The sequence below is a fragment of the Idiotropiscis lumnitzeri genome, chromosome 16 (genome assembly GCF_059441095.1).
Source record: "Idiotropiscis lumnitzeri isolate Australia: NSW breed Sydney's pygmy pipehorse chromosome 16, RoL_Ilum_1.0, whole genome shotgun sequence".
Lineage (NCBI taxonomy): Eukaryota > Metazoa > Chordata > Actinopteri > Syngnathiformes > Syngnathidae > Idiotropiscis > Idiotropiscis lumnitzeri.
This window is the reverse complement of record NC_142406.1, coordinates 5,986,814-6,010,154: the sequence shown is the minus strand read 5'-3', so window position 1 is coordinate 6,010,154 and position 23,341 is coordinate 5,986,814.

Genomic DNA, 23,341 nt, shown 5'->3' with positions numbered 1-23,341 from the left:
GCCATTGTCAGGTGCACCAAAGTCTCTGTAAGTGAAGGGGGAAAAAAAACTGATATGATCATTATGCACTGTTTTTTTATACTGCAAACCCCTCGTATTCAAAACTTTACCAGCAGACCTCGTTCCTGTGTTGGATGATGTTGTGCGCATGGTAAAATTTACGAAAAGTCGCATATTTGCGGCTTTGAGGAAATGGTAGCGGAGCATAAAGCCTCGCTGTTTCATACGGACGTCCGATGGTTGTCCCGCGGCAAGGTGAGGGCCGGTGTGTATGAGCTGCGAGAAGAACTTAGTGTTTCTGACAAATGAGGGGTCCGCTTACGCAATGCTGATTGCAAGCTATGAGTGGTGTGCAAGGCTGGCATACCTGGCATATATTTTTCATTTTCTGACTGAACTGAACTTTTTTTCCCGATGTAACAAAAGAAAAATGTATTTTCCATCAAAAAGGAACTGGCAAAAAAAAAATAGTAGGATACATATCCAGTCTTACAAAACATAATCAAGTGCCATTTATAGTTTTCAAACATAAAAAAATCCATCCAATTGTTTATTGTCGTCGGTATAAATATATTTAAAATGTAATCTCATCAAAAAGAAATTGGCAAAAAAGTAGGATATATATTCTCTTACAAAATATAGTTATGTGTCGTTTATACCTTAAAAAGAAAAAATCCATAATTTCATTAATTGTTTATTGTCGTCAGTATGTCAAGGGCGTTTGGGCTGATCACCATTTTTCATTCTACAGTTGACTGACCAAGAGGTAGGATGATTTATTAGTTTAGACATACAGAAAACTCCTTTTTGTACTCTGCAGTGTTCTCTGTAAAACACCATTATTCATTTATTAGTCTGTAATTATTAGCATGTAATTGTCCCTTTATCAGGTAGAAAACCGAATATGCCAATTTGGTTAACTTTAGCTGTGCTGTACATGTTGACTGTAATTGATGTCAGAGTCGCAAATTTTGATTTTGGTCGTACGTCTAAATTAAATTCATATTCTTTCACATTTGGCTCAACAAATGGCCTTTGTTGAATATCTAATTCTGAATATTCATTTTAATTTAGCATTCCTCCTTCATCGCGGGTTGCTAGCTAAGTGCGCACATGGCGATCGATAACTCTTACACAACACACAGTCACGTATAATGAATGAACATTTATTTAAATATTCCATATTCAACACTTTTCCATGTGATCTTTTGTTTATTTGCGCACCTTTATTTATTTATTTTTGCTCATAAGTCGTCCAAAGTTATTGTAAGCTCCCCCCCTGCAAAAGAGACACCGTGGGAAAATGAATGTGTGAATCTCATTCATTTTCCCACGGTTTCGCGGTGGAGGTCGGAGGGGAGCGGAGCGATGAGCGCATGCGCGGAGTTTCCTGGTCAGGAACAGGGACTGGGGTTCCTTCGAAGATAAAAAAACTCCAAGAGCGCATTGCTTCACTCTTATGGTTCGGAAACTCAGGGAGTGTTCAAATTTGCCGTTGAAGTTTTTCAGTATGGCCCAAAAGAAGCAGTTCCGGAGCATGCTCTCTGGAGCCGATCCTGTTGGGGATGCGGTGCGCAAAGTGCGTCAGGGAGAACAGGTGGAAAGAGTTCAAGCATGAGCTGCGGATTGCTTTTGAACATAGGGTAGGGATCGCTAAATAATGGGAGGGTAGCGTGCACCTGTTCTTCGAAGACACACACTTCTCAAGTCGTGTTAGTCGGAGTGATGGATTTGTTGTGGAGGCTATGTCGATAGCAGTGTGTGTCAGTCTTGACTGTTAATCGGGTGGTTCAGATTTTTTATCTTACCGGAGCCTGGGGCGCCGGCCAGAGCGCCACTTCGCGGCCGGGTTGTTTGGAAGGGCAAATGGTGCAGGATGGCGGAATAAGGAGGAGGCAGGTGGCTGCTTTAAGCAATTTATCCAACAGTTTGGCAATTAACATCCAAATTCACAACAGTGTCCATTAAAGTCCATTACAATGTGTCCTTTTGGTTTGGTTTCCTGCCGTGGAGGCCACTAGGTGAAACGTTGAGTGGTTGGATGAGTCTTGTGTGTTTGGGTGTCCGTAGTTATGGATATATGTCAAACAAGGGCTGGCAATAAGGATTATATATGGCCTGGAGATGTGTATGTGTGGTCTCTAAACAGGGAGAAATAAACCAAAATAAGCAACTACACATAGAAAGTTAAATATGCTTATCCATTTGACATCAAGCAGGTAAACAAGCCGAAATAACATACGCGAGCATACAACGTAGCGCCAGCTAATGCTAACCGCATTCACTCGTTGGTAGCAGGAGGAAGTCTTAAGCTTCGCTGTCAGAAGAAAGATAAACACTGAAAGGCAACGCGACTCACCTCACATGGACGCACACTCGAGATTGGCACATTTTCAGCTCAGAGGAAAACACACGGATCAAATCCCGAACGTCTATCGGCGGCACACTTTAACTTCGCCGTAACTGCTCCGACTGGTCGCACTCTCGCGCTCTCGCCCTGTCCCCCTCTCTCTCTCTCTCTCGACCGCGGCGCCAGAGCGATGAAGGACCCCGCCTAGCTGCCCGAACACTGCCTGCATAAAATAAGGAAATATGAGTCTTTTGTACAGCCGCCCCCAAATGTATAACGTACATTTGAAACCAACAAAAGGCAATACTGTCCAAACCAGTTCAAGGAGGCCGCCCATCTTCAGCCGGAAGGGCAGGCAGGATGACCAGTCGAGCAACTGGCCGGGTGTAGATGCTGTTCTTGATCTTCACATCTGCGGACCTGACGTGACCATCAGGACTGGGGTGAACTTTAATGAGGCGCCCAGTAGGCCAAAGGGCCCGAGGAAGCTGGGGGTCCACCACCATGACCGCAGAGCCCTCTGCGACGTCGGCTGGAGTTGACTGCCACTTCTGTCGGGACTGGAGTCCAGGTAGGTAAAGCCGGATGAAGCGGGTCCAGAAATGATCAGCGAGCAGCTGGGCGTGCTTCCACCGGCGGCGGCTGAGTAGTTCCTCCTTGGGGTAGACGACTTGAGGTAGGGAACCGTCAGGCCGCCCCATCAGCAGACAGTTGGGCGTCACAGGATCAAGGTCACTGACGTCCGAGGGAACGTAGCCAAGGGGTTTAGAGTTGAGGATTCCTTCGACCTCGATGAGGACGGTGCGGAGGACCTCTTCTTGTAAGGGTTGCGCTCCAACGGTGGTGTATAGGGCCGTCTTAACAGAGCGAATCTCTCGCTCCCACGCACCTCCAAAGTGGGGAGAACCAGGCGGGTTGAAGTGGAAATGGATCTTAAAGGGGCTTAGAAGTGTCTGGAGGGCCGGTGACATTGCTGCAAAGGCCTCATGCAGTTCTCTTTCTCCGCCTTTAAAGTTAGTCCCTTGGTCTGAGTATAGTTCGGCTGGGGTTCCTCTCCGAGCTATGAAGCGACGGGGGGCCATAAGGAAGGAGTCGGTGTCAATTGCTGACAGGAGGTCTAGGTGAACTGCTCGGCATTTAAACAGGATGCCCCATCTCTTCTCGAAGCGCCGCCCCACTTTGACACTGAACGGACCAAAGCAGTCAACTCCGGTGGAGTAGAACGCCGGTTTGTGGAGACGAAGCCGGGCTGCTGGTAGGTCAGCCATTTTGGGCACAGTCGGTTTGGCTCGCCAAAGTTGGCATTCTACACAGGTTCTCTGAAAGCGACGGATGGCTTCTCTGCCTCGCAGGATCCAGTACGTGCGGCGAATCTCAGCAAAGACACGTTCTGGGCCCGCGTGTTTCAAGCGACAGTCAAAGTCCTGGATGAGAAGGGGGGTCACGGGATGTGATGGGTCAAGCACCAATGGGTGTTGGTTATCGTAGGCCAGATCCTCCGCACGTCGTAGGCGACCACCAACTCGGATGAGCTCTATCGTGTGATCGAACTCTGGAGACAGGTTAAGAAGACGACTACTGTGGGCGACAGGCTTACCTGCTTTGAGAAGGCGGAGTTCTTCAGGGAAGCTGTCTTGTTGGGCCCTCCTTAGAAGGAGTCTTTCAGCTTGGCGGTAGACCTCAGCGCTGATGCACACGTTATCTGTGGCCGCCCCATGAAGCGTCTGGGCGGTGGCTTGGACTAGATCCTTCCACGTGTTATATTGGAGCAAGTCTGTGGAGACTGGATCGGAGGCTAAACTTGTCATGCCACAGAACGTTTGCTTGCGGAGCTCAGTGGGATCTGGTGGATCGGCCGAGAGACCGATTGGATCTGTTGGCCACTGATCTGGGTTCATAAGGAGGAAGGGAGGACCTTGGCACCAACGATTGGGACGCACCAGGTCCTGCAGTGCCTTGCCACGGGTGATGTCATCCGCAGGGTTCTGCGGGGAATCAACATAGCGCCAGCGGTGCTGAGAGGTAAGTTCGTGGATCTCGGCCACACGAGTGCCGACGAAGACTTTGAAGCGGCATGATTCTGATTGCAACCAAGACAGCACAGTGGTCGAGTCAGTCCACATGACAGTCTCACTAATCTCCAGAGTGAGTTCTTCATCCAGGAGCTTGGCAATCTGAGCTCCTGTTAGTGCACCGCACAGCTCCAGTCTTGGCATTGAGTGCAAGCGTCTTGGGGAAACCCTGGATCGAGCCATCACAAAGGCTAAGTGGGCTGAGCCATCATCTGCCACCGTCCTGAGGTAGGCCACTGACCCATATGCTTGCTCAGATGCATCACAGAAGATGTGCAGCTCTCTTTTCTTGACTGGCGCATGAACTCTCTTTGGTAGGTATGGACGGGGGAAGTGCACTTCTGGCAGGAAACGCAGCTCTTCTTCCCAATTCTTCCACTGTTGAAGGAGGTCCGGAGGAAGCCGAGGGTCATCCCATTCTCTTGGCTTGTCCCACAGGTTCCTCACAAGCATCTTGGCTCGGGTGGTGAATGGCAGGATGAAGCCTAAAGGATCGTACTGGCTGGCGAGTACCTTGTAGATGTTGCGCATGGTGAGCTCACCATATTGCACTGGCCGGTGTTTGTAGCCCATCAAGTCAGTGGAAAAGTGCCAACTGAGGCCAAGAGTTGACTCAGGACTGTCAGTTTTGTTATGTGTGAGCCAGAGGTCCGCGCTGTCAGACCTAGCATCTTCTGGAAAGTGGTTAATGACTCTGGGTTCGTTACTGGCCCACTGACGCAGAACAAATCCAGCAGACGACAGCAGGGATCTGAGCTTGTCCACCAGGTAGGTCTCTTGCTGCTGTGGTGGAGGCAAGACTTTGGAGGCAGTTGTCAACGTAAAAGCATCGTTCAATGGAGGTCCTTACCTCATCACCAGGCTGGCTGTGATCCCTTGCTTGGCGTTGCAGGGCAAACGCAGCACAGCAGGGGCTGCAGGTGCTGCCGAACGGGAGTACTTGCCACTCGTATACTGACACCGGGTCCTCTGGCCGCAGGTCACGCCACACAAAGCGCAGGAGGGGGCGGTCCTCGGGCAGGAGACGAACTTGGTGGAACATAGACTTGACGTCTCCACTAACAGCTACAGGGTGCTCACGGAATCTGAGGAGGACCCCTAACAGCGATGCCCCTAAGCTGGGTCCAGGTACGAGGTAATCATTCAAGTTCTGGCCTTTATGCTGGAATGAGCAGTTGAACACCAGTCGATGTTTTCCATTGTGGCTAACGAGATGGTGGGGAATGTACCATGACTCGCCCCCTTGGTTCACGTCTGGCTGGTTGATCTTGACAACCGATCCGGTTCGGATCAACTTCTCCATCTCTGCCCGGTACACCTCAGTCTTCTCGGGGTCCGTGTGGAGTCTCCTTTCTACTCCTCTCAAGGTGGGCATGACGGCATTGATGGTTGCGTGAAGTCGTGGCATATCTCTGCAACGCAGTAACGGAGTAGCATAGCGTAGTACACCATCGACTTCCACACGTGTGGTTTTATCCTCCAATTGGCTGATGGCCATGTTATCCTGCTTTGAGCGTGTCACTGCTTTGTCTCTTTGAAGGGGGATGATGTCTGTCCGCCACAGTCGCTCTACATGCTTTATCAAATCGCTCACTTGAGGTGACACAGAGCCAAATAGGCACTGTTGAGGGTCGGTCGACAGGCAGATGACACTTGAGGGGCCTTGGAGTGTCCAGCCCAGCCGGGTGTGGACAGCAGCAGGACTGCCAGGAGGTCCCATGCGCACCGGCGCAGTGGGAGTGACAAGGTGTGGATGGTCGCTGCCGATGAGCAGCAGCGGTTTGACATCCTGGAAAGCCTGAAGGGGGACGCCTGACAGGTGTCGATATTTTCTCTGGAGCAATTCTATGGGATAAGTCTGGTCTGCTAAATCGATAGGACCTGCAGTGAAGGCGTTGCTGACACGATATCGAGTCCGTGGCCTAGCCCTGGGTGAAATCATGAAGGACACGCGACTGCCTTGAACGTTTTGAACATCCGGTCTGATCGTGCGTAGTGGCAGGCTTTCAGGGGGGCCTTGCAGGCCTAACTTCTGGGCGGCAATCGGCAGTAACATGGTTCTTTCTGACCCATCATCTAGCACAGCGTAGGTCTCGAGGGTGCGATTAGCATGGTGTAGGGACACAGGGACAACTTTAAGCAGGGTCCTTCCGCCCACTGTGGGCCTGCCAAGGTATAACACTCTGGTAGAACTCTCACCACCATCTTGTGGTGAAACGGCTGGAGTTGCTCCTCTTCTTTCCCCTGTGTTGATGTCATGCAAGGCACGTAGGTGACGACCTTGGCAGAGCGGACAAGCCTTCTTTAGGTTGCATTGCGCCGCTCGATGGGAACGAGCACAGCGCCAACACCGTTTGTTGGACTTAATCCACTCAGTGAGCTGGTATTTGTTGAGTTGGCTGACGGCTCCACACTGGCTGAGGTGGTGTTCGAGGCTGTCACAGAAGGCGCAACGTGGTGGAGGTTTGGCTTCGGCAGGGGAAGTACTTGGTGGCGGCGCCTCCTTTGGTGTGTTATCGGAGCCATGGAGCACTGTTACGGGGCGCTGGGGTGGCCGTTTGTCAAACTTGGAGATTTTCTCCTTGTCTTTGTTCTTGGTTGGGTTTAGCTGGCCGTCTAGGTCTTGACACCAAGACTCATACTTGAGCCATTGGGCGAGGTCGTCAAGGGTGTAGCTATTGCCGCGCCGAGCGAACATGCATCTGCGAAACTCAGCTCGCTGCTCTGGGGGTAGCTTACTAATTAAGCGGGCAACGTGAGATCCGCACTGCAGCTCCACTTCTCCATCTGGGCCAAGCGTCTTCAGCATCCCTACCAGTGCCTGGATTTGCAGGGCAAATCTTTCAAAGGCAGCATAGTCTCCTCTTCGGATATCGGGAGAGTCCATCATCTTCTTCAAGGCTAACTGGTGGGGCTGTCCAAACTTTTCATTCAGAGCCGCCATGGTGTCTGTAAAGGGAGTCTGGGAGTGGAGGTAAGCATCAGCGATTAGTTTAGCTTCCTCCAACTTGAGGTGGTTTATCAGCACTTGATACCTGAACAGTTCAGAACTGTCGGCTGGTAACAAGTTCTCCAAGGCAATCTTAAGGTGAGCAAACTCACCAGCGTCTCTGTGATTGAGATCAGGAATGGTTGGACGGGGCCCATGGTATACCACATTCACGTTTGTGCTCTGATTCGAGGGCGAGGCATAAGTTGAGGACTGCTTGGGCATATAGGCAGAAGATTGCAACGGTGGGGGACAAGGAGCTTGCATAGCGTGGCTTGGTGGGAGGTGAAGAGGCACTTCATGAGGTGTGGAGGTCAACCTCGGTGTTGATGTAGCCCCACCGGGCCATGCAGGAGGCTGACTTAGGTTAGCCTGGTGGGCGTGGGTTGAGTAATCTACTCTGGGTTGATTATGGGTAGGCGCCAGAGCGATGAAGGACCCCGCCTAGCTGCCCGAACACTGCCTGCATAAAATAAGGAAATATGAGTCTTTTGTACAGGATTATTTAATTAAATATGGAATTAAATAAATCAGATAAATAAATATACGCACCATTAAATATTTAGATAAAAGTGACATTAATTAAATGTTTCATGTATTAAGTAAATATTAAATTAAATAAATCAATGTGTCATTAATTAATTACATTACCATTATATGTAAAAATATGAATTTATAATTATTTCAGAATTAAACATTTAATTAATTAATTACTTTTGTTTCATGGTGTATTTTTTTTTATTTAATCTTGGCACTTTCATCCTCTGTAGAACTTCACTGAAGGCCTACGTGTTAAATGCACGGCCCGCCACTGCATTATTCAATATAAGCTTCCAAAAATGTGTTTGGAATGAAACATCAAAATAAGTGGTCTACCTCTTTGCGATGGATTTAAAACCGACAACAACAACCAAAAATGAATTACAAATACCAATTATTTTTATGTTCTTATGACCTTCATATCCCACCGTTTAATTATGTCGTGGTCCGCGGCTTTGGACTGTTTTGCAGTTAAGTATGCATCCGACACTGAATGGCTTTTTTTAAGGACACTGCCACAACCTTTGCGCATTTTGAGGGACCAAGTTACGAGATTCCAAAAATGATCAACTGCACGCGATGTTAGACTCTCGTGGTTGTGAAAAAATGCTTCATGCGTGTTGATGTGGCAGCAGTTGCGTTTTGCTGAGTTATGTACGAGTTTTATGATATGCGTCACGCACGAGATTTCTCTCTCTCTCTCTCTCGGTTTTGTAAGAATAAAAATTAGAATTTAATGGCGGTCTGACACGTGTCTTTTGAAGATGCTACAGTACATTTTCTCACTTTTATTCATATGATTTCTGTCCCTTCCACATTAAAAAAATGGATTGTTGCTCAAGACAAGTGGAAATTGTTTACAAGTATTTATTTTAGTATTCATGGATAGTTCCATTGGCATAGTGTATAGTTTTTGGTTCAATTTAAAATGCACGAAACATTTACACACTTGCGCTAAACAATGCATATTGCGTTCGTAGAGGGCTTACAGCACCACACAAACACACAGAGACGAGCATGGCAGCAATTAAAAAAAATAAAATAAAATTATTGAATCATATCAGGAACTGAAAATTTTGTTGTTAAATGTCGAAGTAGGACGCATTCAATATGCCCTGTTTCAGCTATTCTCTTTCAACACTGATATCTTAAAGTATACCTGGAAAGAAAAAATAATTCTTTGTTTTTACACTTTCTCTTTCAGAATGGCATCAAATATTATCAAAGCGAAGGCAGTTGCAATCCGGGAGGCTGTTAGGGCCAAAAATTGGTCCCTCAGCCTGGATGGCTCCCTCAAAGCCATTGGGACACATCTAAACAAAACTGTTGCCCTCTGTGACGGGACAAACATATTCAAAATGGTCTTATTTGAGAATTTGTCTGCCCAAGTCACAGAGGGCAACAGTTTTGTGTTTCTAAATTTTGGCTTTCAGCCAGGGCAGGAGACCACACTCCTCACCCGGCCCAATTCCAAAATATTTGTTGGCGCCGCAGTAGAGGTCACTGCGGAACTGGAGGAGCAGGCCAGGCTACGCCTATTTCCACCGTCAGTGACATCATCTCCTCAGGAGGTGAAGGATTCCCCTCCTGAGGGGATGGTGTCCTTGGAGGGGCAAATAGTGGATGTAAGTTTAGTGCACGCATGCATACACAAACTTACAAATGTACACGCACACACACATGCACGTATGCGCATACATACACTTGTGAACACATTAACATTCCTTCAGAATTAACCTTGCGTTCCAACCAGGGACAGCTACAGGATTTTTTTTCTCTCTCCTGAGGCTAAAGATGGGCTTGATTGATTCAGATAGGGGCTGCGAAAATATTTTTTAAATATATTTTCGAATATCACTTAACTGGGACTACGCCGATTTCTGTTGGGGCTCGATCACCCTACATCCCTTGCTCCATATAAAACATGTGTTCCCTTGCATTAAGCATTGTGATATAATACAATAGCCCATTTGACAACAGCTGGAGCTGTAACAGAACGCTTTCCATATGCTGTCAAATAAATTAGCAGGTAATTAGAACACAAATTAAAACACATAAACACATTTAGCTGAATCGCGACAGTCTCATGTTGAGTCGAAAGCAAAAGAATAAAAATCTGTTTTCAAACAGGTTTTAAAAATGGAAAGAGATGGGAGCTCATTCATTCTGACACAATCATTGCAATGTGCTATTTATTGCGAGGGTACCCACTTTTCTTTTTGTTGTTCTTCAGTGTCAGCTTCACAGTTCTGTTTGCACACACATCATGCGCACAGACATACATGATTCAAATGTTTGGTTTTTTTCAATTTGGTCCACATTAGATGCGTCCAATTCGCATGGTGCGGCTGCGTGGGGCCCGGCCTGTGCCAATGCGCAACGTGACCATAATAAAAGTAAGTACATCATTTATAGTTTTCCTGTTTTTGCATTTCATTCATACACACTGAATATGCATTTTTAAACTATTGCAGGACGGTGTGCAGGTGAATGTGGCACTCTGGAAAGAGGCCAATTTGGTCAAAATCGTATCGGGAGCCAGCTACACTTTTACACACCTCATCGTGCGCCACAACGATTTTGGGTTGACCCTCCAAACAACCCAATTCACAGAAATCAAAGTGAGTAAATACATTGCTCTAGATCAATGGTAGTCAAAAGGTTGCTACATACTTGTGGTCCCTGTACTAAGGCCCTTTTTAATATCAACCCAGAACAGGTGTTCCCCATCCTGATTTATACTTATTAAATTCATTACTTAAAGAGATCTTGGGTAAAAGTTGTTTCCAATTCACAAAAACTGTTTTTCTTCGACAGAGCTGTAACTACGAGAAAACGATTGCGATAATTGGATTTTCGGTGGTGGAGTCAAAGGTGGAGGTGGTGGATGAAGCGGGTCAGCTCATTGAAATTCCCCTCAACATCTGGGAACATACTTTTCCTCAACCCCCCACTCTCCCCCCTGGTGATAATGGACTGTCTGTCACCATAACTATGTCAGAGGGAGAAATTGTACAACTCCAACTATAATACAAACACACGCCCACACACACGCCCACGCACACAAACCACATCATTAAAAATAAAAATTCATATCCTAAAAATTTGAAAGTTTGTGGATTCATTTTGGCGAATCACCTAGTCTCATGGGTTTCAGCTTTTATTTTTGATGGATAGTGAATAATACAGTTCAGCGCTTATTTAATTGACTCAATTAACTAACTATGCACCCTTATCAATCATTAGTGTACAAAACTTAACATTTAGTATGTTAATATAGTATCTGTAACTCAATTACCAGTTCCGTGTGCAATTTCAATATTAAACAGTTATCTGGACAATCGGAAAAATGTTTATGCACAGTAAAACAGGTAAGCCATCTCTGGGTATTTTACAATTCAGTCTTCATGGGAAAACATTCAGCAATTTGATTTTCTTGTTTAATACATAGTTCAGCACAGCAGGTGGCAGACGAGCACCTTAAAACGTCAGATGTCATTCTACACACGAAAGAAGAACGTGATGGAGGTTCTCCCTCTTCTGTCAGTCAACCTGAGAAATATGTTCTTGAGGATAAATTTGGTGAGGGGGGGTTGTTTTCAGTCGTTTGAATGTACGTATGAGGGGATAATTTTTTTCAATTGGCTGTTGTTTGACATTATTTTAGTTTATTTTATGTGTCATTAAATGGCTGTGGAGGTTGGATGGTCACCTTCGTGTGTGTGCGCGCGCACGTGTTTCAGGGTCTCGTGCAAGGCGAGTGGCCCAATCCCGATACCCACGCTACACTCTCATGACGTATGTACGGTGTACAAGTGTTTGAGAGCGCAGCCGAAGCATATTGCCTACAATTCTTTGAGGATTTGACCGAAATACCATGAAACTGGCGATGTTTGGTGTAATTCTTGCGTCCGTGACGAAAGAATGAGTCTCTTCAAGTGTATATATCGAATTGTTACATAATTTATCAGTTGAATTGTGTAATATCGATTACTGTTTTAAAGTCACTTACGTGTTATGTCCAAGTGCAGCTACCGTACTTGGCGACCTTTCGCGTATGTCACAGATCGATTAGGCGCCGCAAATGGTTCAAATGGAGCCATATCTCCTATCAGTGGGAAGACCGTCCGTGAGTTTTTACTTGACTTCTTCATTACTTACGTTTAAATGTCCCTTTAAACTGAAGAATTGTTATTTAAAAAACAATAATGTTCCGCCATTCTCGATGACATCAGAGGCGGAAGTCGGCTACGTCACATGCATAGTCCCAATTGTGCAATATTGGTACGCTTGGAACCTGTGCTCTCTGACACCGCGTGTACACTTCAACGAGGTACTACGTATGATGTCGAGAGTCTATTGCGATTGGGCCATTCTTTGTCGCGGTCTTCTCTCTGACAAATTGGCATATTCAGCAGCCACAATATGGTGAGCAGTTGCTGCGATAGCGGGTGCAGCACAAGGTTATTTTACTAAACGAAAACGAACTAAAAAACTAGAATAGAAAAAACACATATTTGAAAATGAAAAAAATAAAACAAAAATGCTCTTTAAAAAATTAAAACTATATGAAACCAGTGATGGCAAAATGAAGCCCCAAACAGTAGTCAAGACATGCAAGGAAATACCACACGTAGGATCTTCAAGATGATTCATTTTTCTTCACTACGCCATCATGTGGACAGAAAAATGTTTAGCATGCTCGGTGCATGCAATAAAATGTGTAGGTGTAAATCATGCTCTGAACACCTAAAAAATATATATTTGAAGAGTGTTTTGACATGAATTGTTCAGTGTTACCTTTTCTATGTTTGTGCTTATGCAACTTGTGGAAATGTGAAATTTGGAGGTAAAATTAAGTGCTTATTCATCTTTATTTAAAAACATTTTTTCCCAAGTGTTATTTCCAACTACACACAAACCTCAAATCTAAAATAAAGTCTTGATTTGATTTTTTTAAATAAAATGACCAATGTAGGGAATTTAATTTCAGATACACTTGCAAGGCCATTTTCAAGGCAGACCTTTCAAGAGAAGCTAGGTCATCCAACACTCACCCAGTAGTGCGTAAGTGTGTATATTATTAGCCGTTGTGTTTATGGTGAAATTATGGTATTGCGAGGGGTGTTTATTCACGTCAGACTAAGTAGGACTTCACAGAAGGCCTGCGTGTGAAATGCATGGCCCATCACTGTAGGGAATATGTCCTCCGTTTTCGCCATTGGCCATCATATATATATATATATATATATATATATATATATATATTTATTCTGTAATGCATCTTTATCAGGCGAGTAGACATAAAAAACATTTATCTTTCTTAATAGTGTATTATTTGAAACATTGTTTTTAAAATTTGTATCATTGTAACACAAAACTCATCGAAATACAGAAGTGTATCACCTTGGGTGCTTGACTGTATTTCTGGATCGACAGAAAATAACATTCAGTGTCATTCCAAATCATTCAATGTCATTCAGTATTATTCCGCTGTTCAATGTTATTCACTTTCATTTAAAATTATTTAAAGTCATTCAGTATTTATATTATTCACTTTGATTTTTCATTCACTATTCAGCCTAAATCAATATTTCAGTGTCATTTAGTATTTTTCAAAAACATTCAGTGTCATTCACAATCATTCAATGTCATTCAGTATCATTCAGTTGTTCAATGTCATTCATTTCCATTTAAAATTATTTAAAGTCATTCAGTTTTCATATTATTCACTTTGATTTAATATCATTCAACTTTATTCACTTTGATTTTATATCATTCAAATTGATTAATTATGATTCAAAATCTTTGACTTTCATTCACTATGATTCAAATTCATTCAACCTCATTCACTATTTCAGTGTCATTTTATTTTTTTCAAAAACATTCAGTGTCATTCAAAATCATTCAATGACATTCAGTATCATTCAGTTGTTCAATGTTATTCACTTCCATTTAAAAATATTTAGTCATTCAGTTTTCATATTATTCCTTATGATTTAATATCGTTTAACTTAATTTACTTTGATTTAATATCATTAAATTTTATTCACTATGATTCAAATTCATTCCATTTCATTCTCTATGATTCCGAATCTTTCGATTTCATTCCTTATGATTCTAATTCATTCAATATTTCAGTGTCATTTAGTATTTTTCAAAAACATTCAGTGCCATTCAAAATCATTCAATGTCATTCAGTATCATTCAGTTGTTCAATGTTATTTACTTCAATTTAAAATGATTTAAAGTCATTCAGTTTTCATATTATTCACTTTGATTTAATATCATTCAACTTTATTCACTTTGATTTATTATCATTCAATTCCATTAATCACTGCCTTTCCCCATTTTCATTCGATGTCATTCACTATAATTCAACATTATTCAATATTTTTCAACATTATTGTCAGGTTTAATCACCTAAGCATTCACTGAACATAGGCTAAATTAATGGAAGGAAGACAAGAGTTGATCTTTTACTCGCGAGGAGAACGAACGGAGGTGTGCTCAGTTACATCTCCAACTTCGTTCTGGAGCACACTCCGCCGAGCCCTCTATTTTATTAGGGAAGTCCCTAACAATACAATGTATTTGCACTAAGGGATGAAGGGGGAAGCACCAGCAGGAACAAGTAAACATCTCAGACACAAGAGGAAAGACAGACATCAATGGCAGTCATTTACGGATTGAAAAGGCAGATATGCCCTTTTAGTGCTCTGGTACTAAAGTCTCAGTCCTTTTGTTTCAGAGGTGTGTCTCGGCACACCTCTTTTGATGTTGCAGACGTTGATCCAGTCCTCAGGCATCCGCTTCTCTGTGAAGTCTTATCATCCATATGGTCAAACATAGGTCACGCTGTGGAACAATTCTTTTGCAATACTAATAGAGTAAAATATGGGATAAAATATATCTTCAACCTAACAATTATTCAATATTTTTTCTATTTCATTCATGATGATTCAATAGAATTCACTATTATTTACTGTCATTCAAATCATTCAATTTCATTCACTATGATTAGAATTCATTCAACCTCATTCAATATTTCAGAGTCATTCAATATTATTCAAAGACATTCAGTCTCATTCAAAATCATTCCACAAAAAAAATTCCAGCCATTCCGCCTTCACACGCAATTTCTCCAGGAATTGCATTTTCTAGTTTTAATATGTAGTGCATATAACATGTTGCAGTTTAATAGAGTGAACTATGCTGAGTGTTTGCAGTGTGAGGGGTGATACAGGGAGACACCTCTACTGCAGAGAGGTGTCTGCAATTGGCGGGGCGGTGGCACTTCTTCAGAAGTGAGGATGAAGTAAACAACATCGTGAAGAGCCCTGATAAGTTGGCATCGAAGTCTGAAGCAAGCAACATCGTGCTGGGTCCTGATAAAAGATGTTGACGTCAAAGTCAGCTGCGACCCGTGGCGACATACCAATGATAAACCGGACTAAACCAGTTTTTGAGAAGACGAACTGTACCACCCTTGAGTGTAATCTGATTTCTTGAAGTGTAATCTGATTCCCCGATGTTATAAAAGGGAATGTGTGAAAAGCATCGAGGAACAGGGGGGAGATAAAGTTGTCAAATAAACTTTGTTAACCTTTCTGTCTCCACAAGAGCTGTTTGTCCTCTCCTTTTAGCTTACGAACACCATATGTCAAATTGGCGAACCTGACACGGGCGTAGCGGGAGCAATGCACCGACAATGGGTTGACGGAGTGAGGTGTTTAAATAGTCCATTGATTAGGGGCGCAGATGGGAGTCAGGTGTGCGAGGCTAACGGGGAACAGGTGCGTGGCTGGTGGTGACGGAGTGCTGAAGGGAAACGCCCCTACACAGCTGACAAAACAAACACAAGCACATGGCATGGGAGGTGAAAAACAACAAACAAAAACCCTGACATGACCGACATGGGTCATGACACAGTTGTGGCACGGCATAAGGAGGTGGTGGTAAGCGTTGTGTACAAGCCATTGAGAGCATCATAGAAATGCTTGGCAAAGAAAACGTGGCTCTCCATTGGCTCACTGGCCAAAGAATGAAGCTGAGGTGTAGAGGGTGAACAGGAAGGCAGCCAGAACAGTTCCCTGCGGCGCTCCTGTGCTGCAGAGGAGCACGTCAGACACACAGTCCTGTGTTCTCACGTACTGTGGCCGGTTTGTGAGGTAGTCGTGGATCCATGTGATGAGGTGGTGGGCCACTCCCGCCTGCTCCAGCTTGTCTCCCAATAAGGCGGGCTGATGGTGTTGAAAGCACTTCAGAAATCAAAGAACATGATCCTCACAGTGCTCCCCGCCTTCTCCAGGTGGGAGAGTGATGTGTGGAGCAGGTAGATGATGGCATCATCCACACTGATGCCAGGCTCATATGCGTACTGGAGTGGGTCCATCGAAGAGCTCACCAGGGGGCGCAGATGGACGGGGACCAGTCTCTCCAGGGTCTTCATCAGATGAGACGTCAGCGCCACTGGTCTGAAGTTGTTGAGCTCCTTCGGATGGGGTGTCTTTGGAACCGGAGCCAGGCAGGATGTTTTCCACAGCTCGGGGACTCTGCCCAGCTTCAGGCTCAGGTTGAACATGTGCTGGACGATTCCACACAGCTGGTCTGCGCAGGATTTGAGGAGCTGGGAGCTAATCCCATCTGGACCCGCTGCCTTCCTCGCCTTCATCTTCCTCAGCTGGTTCTTCACCTGAGATGTTGTGAGGAACAAGGCTGAGCAGGAGGAAGTGGTGGTTGTCTGATGTGGCTGGGAACTGATGGTGAGGGAGGAGGGGAGAAGGTGTCATTTGCAGCAGCAGGAGTGGTTGGTGGGGGCTGCAGCAGGGGAGACGGGGGAACACATGTGCGCTTTCATCATAGCATTTTTGACTTGATCCTTTTTTTAATACAGCATCTTCAAACTTGTTTACATAAGCCACGGTTTTACGCACCTGGCTCATTCCCTGGTGTCGTCAGTTTCTTTTGCTGTTATATAGCCTGGGTTCTAAATTTTGCTTTTATGCTTACCAGCCAATGTGGCTGGTGACTCTCTAAAGTTCCCAGCCAATCGGATCTATGCAGTGTAAATATATTGATGATTCATATATTTTTACATTCACTGATTAATTGGTTACGAGTTACCTGGTTGATGCGAATCAGTCAAACTTATTTCCATTAACTTTTCACTTTTTGACTTTTAAATGAATTTCTCATAAGACTATTTTCAACCAATATTTATATCAAATGTATAAACTTTTTTTTTTTTACTCTCACCAAGCTTTAGTTTTAAATACCTCATGAAAATAAATTCACACACGTGTGTAAAGACTATACACTGATAGCTAACCTGCTGTGTGGACAAGCATAAGAAGAGCAATTTAGCAACTGTGAGGTTCCACCACCTAAAGACTAGAGGATTTAACAACTCGCGAAGAAGGCGACAGCTGAACGTCGAAACTAGTAGAAGTTAATAAAAACTCAGGAGTGTGTAGACTTTTTATATCCATTGTAAAACAATGTGCATTGCAGTCTTAGTCTTTGTAAAATGGACTTCTCTTCCTTAGCAGGTGGTACTATCTGTCACTTTACCACACTTTGTACAACATAGTTTGTTTGAATGTGAATCTCTTCCAGAAAACAAACGACTTCATTGTCTAATTGTGTCACATTATTTTAATGGGGATTACTGTGGGGTTGGGCAACTCTGGTCATCGAGGGCCACTATTGTCCATTGATTTTGGATGGACACACTTTTTTGGTATCTGTTTGAGAAAGAGCTCCTGTGCTGCTGCAGCTTGAAAGTTGATGTGAAGAATTTCCCAAAATGGACAGATGTGTGCCCAATGATCTCTGGTCCCTCACAGACTCAGATGTCTCCATCTTCCACTGTTGGTACACAAATCGGTGCTTGTGTAGTCACATGACGGCGTCACTCATTTAATCCTCTTACTCCATACTGGCAGTGATGTATTGAACTGCACTGTCAACATACGGCATACATGCAATTAAGGTATTAGATAAGAAGAAATCTATATGTAGTATTAGAACAGATAAGTAGTATTAGTATTAGAACTATTAGGTCTGTTGTCCTAAATTGAGACAAGACAATATAATCTAGCACAGAAGCAAGGATGTCTGTCATGCTAAGTTGCAGCTCTGTTACATTGTGACCCATTCACTCCTGTGAGGCCACGCCCCCCCAATGTAACTTATGCCATGAAGCCGGTGCAGGTGTTTTTGTGCAGGCATGTCGGTGGATGTGTCAATGTGGGCTGCACAGCGCAGTAGAAGACTCCTGAGTCGCCGGGCTTCACACTCTTGATATGCAAAGGAGCTTGCAGGGTACTGGCATTCAAGGTGCAATGAAACCTGTCACGGTACTTTTCCGCCGTCTTGCCCTGACCGATCTTAAATCGACTGAGGACAAACTCAGGCACTGCGTTTGCCTCTTGCTTGTACCAGAAGAGGTAATCGTTGCTCGCTGATCTGTCGTAACTGCAGTCCAGCATCACTGTTGCTCCCTCCACTGCGGAGACTTCCCGTGACGGCTGGTGCACCGTCTGACCGTTGCTTCCTAGCAGAAAGTAACAAAGGTGGTCAGACATAGGTTGAGAGTTGCGACGAACATACGTTGACCTCAATCAACCTTACCAAGGCTCCAAGCAGCCATCAGCACACATACAAGCACATGACTCATGTCTGCACTCAAAGTCTGGTTGAAGGCTGACTTGTAGCTGAAGAGGCAGGGCCTTCAGGTCCTGTTGTAGTGACATCATACATGCACATCCTAAATCAGGCGTTGCTGTAAGTAGAAGACGAGTGACGCCTGGAGTCAAAGCAGTGCACAGTGGTTCTTCTGTCTTGTCTTAACGTCATCATTGTCGTGTCAGCATCTTCTTTTTGGGAATACTGGCTGATAAGCAGTGACGGAGAAGAAGCAGGCTTTTGCCGGTACACAAACAAGCAATGTGGTGTCTCATTCTGAATAATAAGAGACAAAGAGGAAATCCGACAAAGAAAGTAGACTCTGCTTGATAAAGAACATTGATGTCATGTTTCCTCTGTGTTCCAAGTTAGAAATAAATTGAACCTCTGATATGTCAATTCGCCATGGAACCCTTTACAACCAGTTACTCACTTAGGAGCTGAACCAATGCCATCTGGACTGCTAGAGGACTTTGTTTATGAGGCATGGGCCTAAAAAATCTGTTGACATGGGCAGAATCTCATTCAAAGTTATGAAAATTGTTTGATTGGCGCCATTGGTTGAAAGAGGTTTCCAAACAAATATTACATAAAGGGTACCATTGAGTTTATCCTTTCATTAGTTTGTCTTTTCAATTCTTTATCATTTGCTATTTTTTTATTTTTACTTTTGTCAGGTCAGGTCAGTAGTTTCAGTGACCAAGGGTACGAGTAATTTTTTCAATACTATGTCAACCCCTCTTATAATATTTTCCATATTGTTTCAATCCTTCGATTATCACTGTCAGGGGAAAAGTTTTAGTCGATGTAATTTTTTTTCGCAAACTGATACTATTGGTCAGTCCTCAGATGAGTCTGTTATTTTTTGCAAATCATTGAGCGAGTGAAAATATTGGAAATGGCTTGCTTTTAGTTTTCCTAATGGTATTGGTTCATTTGAATAATTAAGGGTGATACTCCATAGAATGTTTAAATCTAAATAAATTCATTAGTTTGTCACTTTTATGAGTTTTGTGCCTATTTTACCTTTGAATGCTAATTAGTTAAAACCAGGAAAGGATAAGGGCAAAGTTTATAAACCAACAGAAATTCATACATCAATTTTTGAACATTAAAAAGTTTTTCTTTGTCTTTTCCTCAATTGAATAGAAATTTTACGCAGCATCCCAACTTTTAGAATTATGCTTTGTACTTCTAGCTCGGAAAGTGTGATGAGTTGAGGAGCAGGAAATGTTCTTGTAACAAGAATGTGGCATGGGTGTCACTGTGGACCTCACAGCACAGTAGTACACTGCAGAGTGCTCAAGTGTCACATCTTCAATATGCAGGTGCACTTGCTTCATGGCACTTCCCATGCTCGCCGACCTTCTTGGCATAGCACTTAATGGGCTGCCGCTTCCCGAGAGGGAAAGCAGGAAGTGTGGCGCTTGTCCAGGAAGTTGATGGTACCAGAAGAAATAATCAAAAACAGAAGCCTTTCTGGTGTAGACATATGCGAGTGTGACTTGTCCGCCTTTTGATGCCAACACTTCACTCTTTTCCGCCACCAGCTCTTCACCACTGGTACCTGAAGGATGAAACAAATACGTTTCAGCATTTAGTTACATGATGAGTGACTCTTGAGCTCGCAACGCACCACGCACCTGCCGCAATGATGACGAGCAGCGACCAAACTGACAGCAACATGCTGAATGAACATCTGTCAACAACTCCGCTACGCTTTGCTGGACTCAAGCTCTTAACTCACAATGTCATCACATGACTGAAACTCCTCCCTGAGACCGTCATCATGTGAAGTCATGGAAGTATGCAATGTTTATTTTTATAAAGATCAAAGTGCTGGACAATGAAAAGCATTTTGCAACTTTACAGCAAAGTTCATTGGAATTAGGAAAAGAAACGTAACAACAAAAACAAACAAAAAGCCCCTGACTGTTTTTTGTAATAAAATTGAGTGATGAGGGAAAAACATGGACTATGTGTTTCAATTTTACATAAAAATACTCCAAAATGTAAATATGTCGTCTAAATATTAAATATACACAGAATCTTTTGGGACTAGAGTACAGACGCTCCCCTACTTACGAACATTCGAGTTACGAACAACGGTACATACGAGCCCAAATCTGCGCGTATGTCAAAAAATGTTCGGAAAGAGATGCTGAAAATTAGATTTTGTATTGCGCGCCTTTTTCCGAGTAGTGCTTCTTTCCGTCGCTAATACCGACGCTTGGCGCTGTGAGAGCTCACTCAGCATCCATCAACCTGATGAAAAAAAAGAAGAAAACTGTGCAATCGTCGTTAGATCGCTTCTTTCGGCCAGTTTCTAGTAAATCCTTCAAGGAAGATACTCATCAACCCTCATCTTCTTCTCAACCCTCAACTTCTTCCTACATTGAAGTTACGGAGGAGGAAGTAACTTTTGAAGCCCATTCCAGCGACGACGAAGACCCTTTCATGATATAAAATCCTCCTCTTCCGCCTGAAGTTACGGAGGAGGAAGTAAGTTTTGAAGCCAATTCCAGCGACGACGAAGACCCTTCCATGATATAAAATCCTCCTCTTCCACGATCATCTCCTTAAGCATCGAGTACATCTTCCAAAAGTATGTTAAACTTCATTTTATTTATCTTATTACGTACATGTACAAACTGTGTGTGTGTGTGTCTCTCTCTCTCTAATATACGTAGTACAGTACTGTACGTATTCTCTCCATTTAATTAAATGATTTTTTTTCACTACAAACCAATACAGGTTACTTATACAAGCCTTAAACATACTTATATAAACATTCAATATACTTATATAGGCCTTAAACATAAATTATAATACAAAATATGGTGCTGAAGCAACTTACGAACGAATTCACCTTACGAACGATCGTTCGGAACGTAACTCGTTCGTAAGTTGGGAAGCGTCTGTACATGCCATTCCACAGTCTCAATGAAAAGAAAAAGGAGATCGGGGGTGCGGCCAATGAGGTTGGAGCTTTCTGTCACAGTTTGTGTGTAGTTGCGCGGATGCTGCTCCGGGCTAGAAAATGTCTTTGGGGCAGGACAAGCATGACAGTGACAACAGTAGGATCTTTGTATTGAATGTAGATTGTATTTATTCTTACCACACGTATTGACATCATTGCCTGAGAACATTTAACTTTTGCCGTATCATTTTTTAAATTCTGTTTCTTGGATTGGAATATCATCGTGATAATACCTCTTTGTCATAGCAACGTAATGAGTGAGCTGATGACTATCTAACCACCGTTTCTTGATGCAAACATGGAGCCAAATCGCTTGACGTCACATGCACACAGAAAAGGTTGTTCAGCCAACACGGACGACATAAAAGTCAAGTGGGACAAAAAAACGCTACCACTGGACCATATTGGTGAAGAGGCCTAGAGCTGATGAGAAACGAAGTAAAGCAGCTGGTAAATGAAAACGTGCTGCTGGAGCACCAATTTAATTTGTACACTGACCGTATAATGACATTTTATTTTGTGTCGGGATTTAAAGATAACTGATAAAGAGGATTTTGATTGTGTAGCGCTTTTCCACCGTCAAGGCACTCAAATCGCTTTAACACTCATGCATCATCAAGAGCAGCTGGGGGTTCAGTATTTTTCTCAAGAACACTTCAGGCTATTCACAAAAGCTCAGAATCTACAACTTTCGAGCCGGGAAACTATCACTCTACCACCTGAGTGTGCTGCCCCTGAAGGGTTCTCGTTGTTTTGTTGTTGAGGTATTATTTGTTGAGGAAACTACTGATGTGTAACAACAACTACAGACTGGTTTTTGGAAGTGGAACAAGAGTGACTGTAGAGCAGGGGTGCTCACCCCTTTTCAGCATGCGAGCTACTTATAAAATGACGAAGGCAAAATTATCTACCTACGATAAAAATGCAAACATATATATATACAGTGAACCCCCGGTTATCGCGGTTAATGGGGACCGAGACCACCCGCGAAAAGTGAAAATCTGCGAAGTAGCGGCGCACCTTCAAAAAAAAAAAAAAATTTTTTTTTTAATTAAATAAAATACTTATATATACTTCGCACCTATATATATATATATATATATATAGGTGCGAAGTAGTGGCGCACCTTCAAAAATGCTTAAAAAAAAATATATAGATATATATATACATATATATATATTTACGGGTAGAGAGAGAGAGAGTGAAATTCATGTTATAACAAAAAAAAATATATTATTATTAAAACTTATTTTTTTATTCCCCAGCCATTATTTTCATATTTATTCAATTACTTCTTTTTGTATTTATTTAATTACTTCGACTTTTACCTGCTGGTACGCCGTCCGGTGTGCCCTGTGAATGTTATGATCCTCCAGCAGAGCTGGAAGATTGAGCAGGACTCTCCAAATGCAGAGACGGGAAAAAAGGTGGTGATACAAAGATATTTATTATAATTACAACATAGTCAGTGTAATCAGCGCGTCTCGCAGCAGCTGACGGCATGGCGCGAGACGATCGCTGGAGGAACGCCCACACAGCTGAAAAAACAAAAACACACGCGGCATGACAGGCACGGATCATGACAGTGAAATGAAAGGTGGCATTCTTCATTTATTTATTTATTCATTCATAACTGACAGCCTCGCGCTCCGCTCCTGCCCGGGCGGAAGAGGTGCTCCTATTCGGCTTAACTGTGACACACGCCCGCCCTCCTCCTCCGG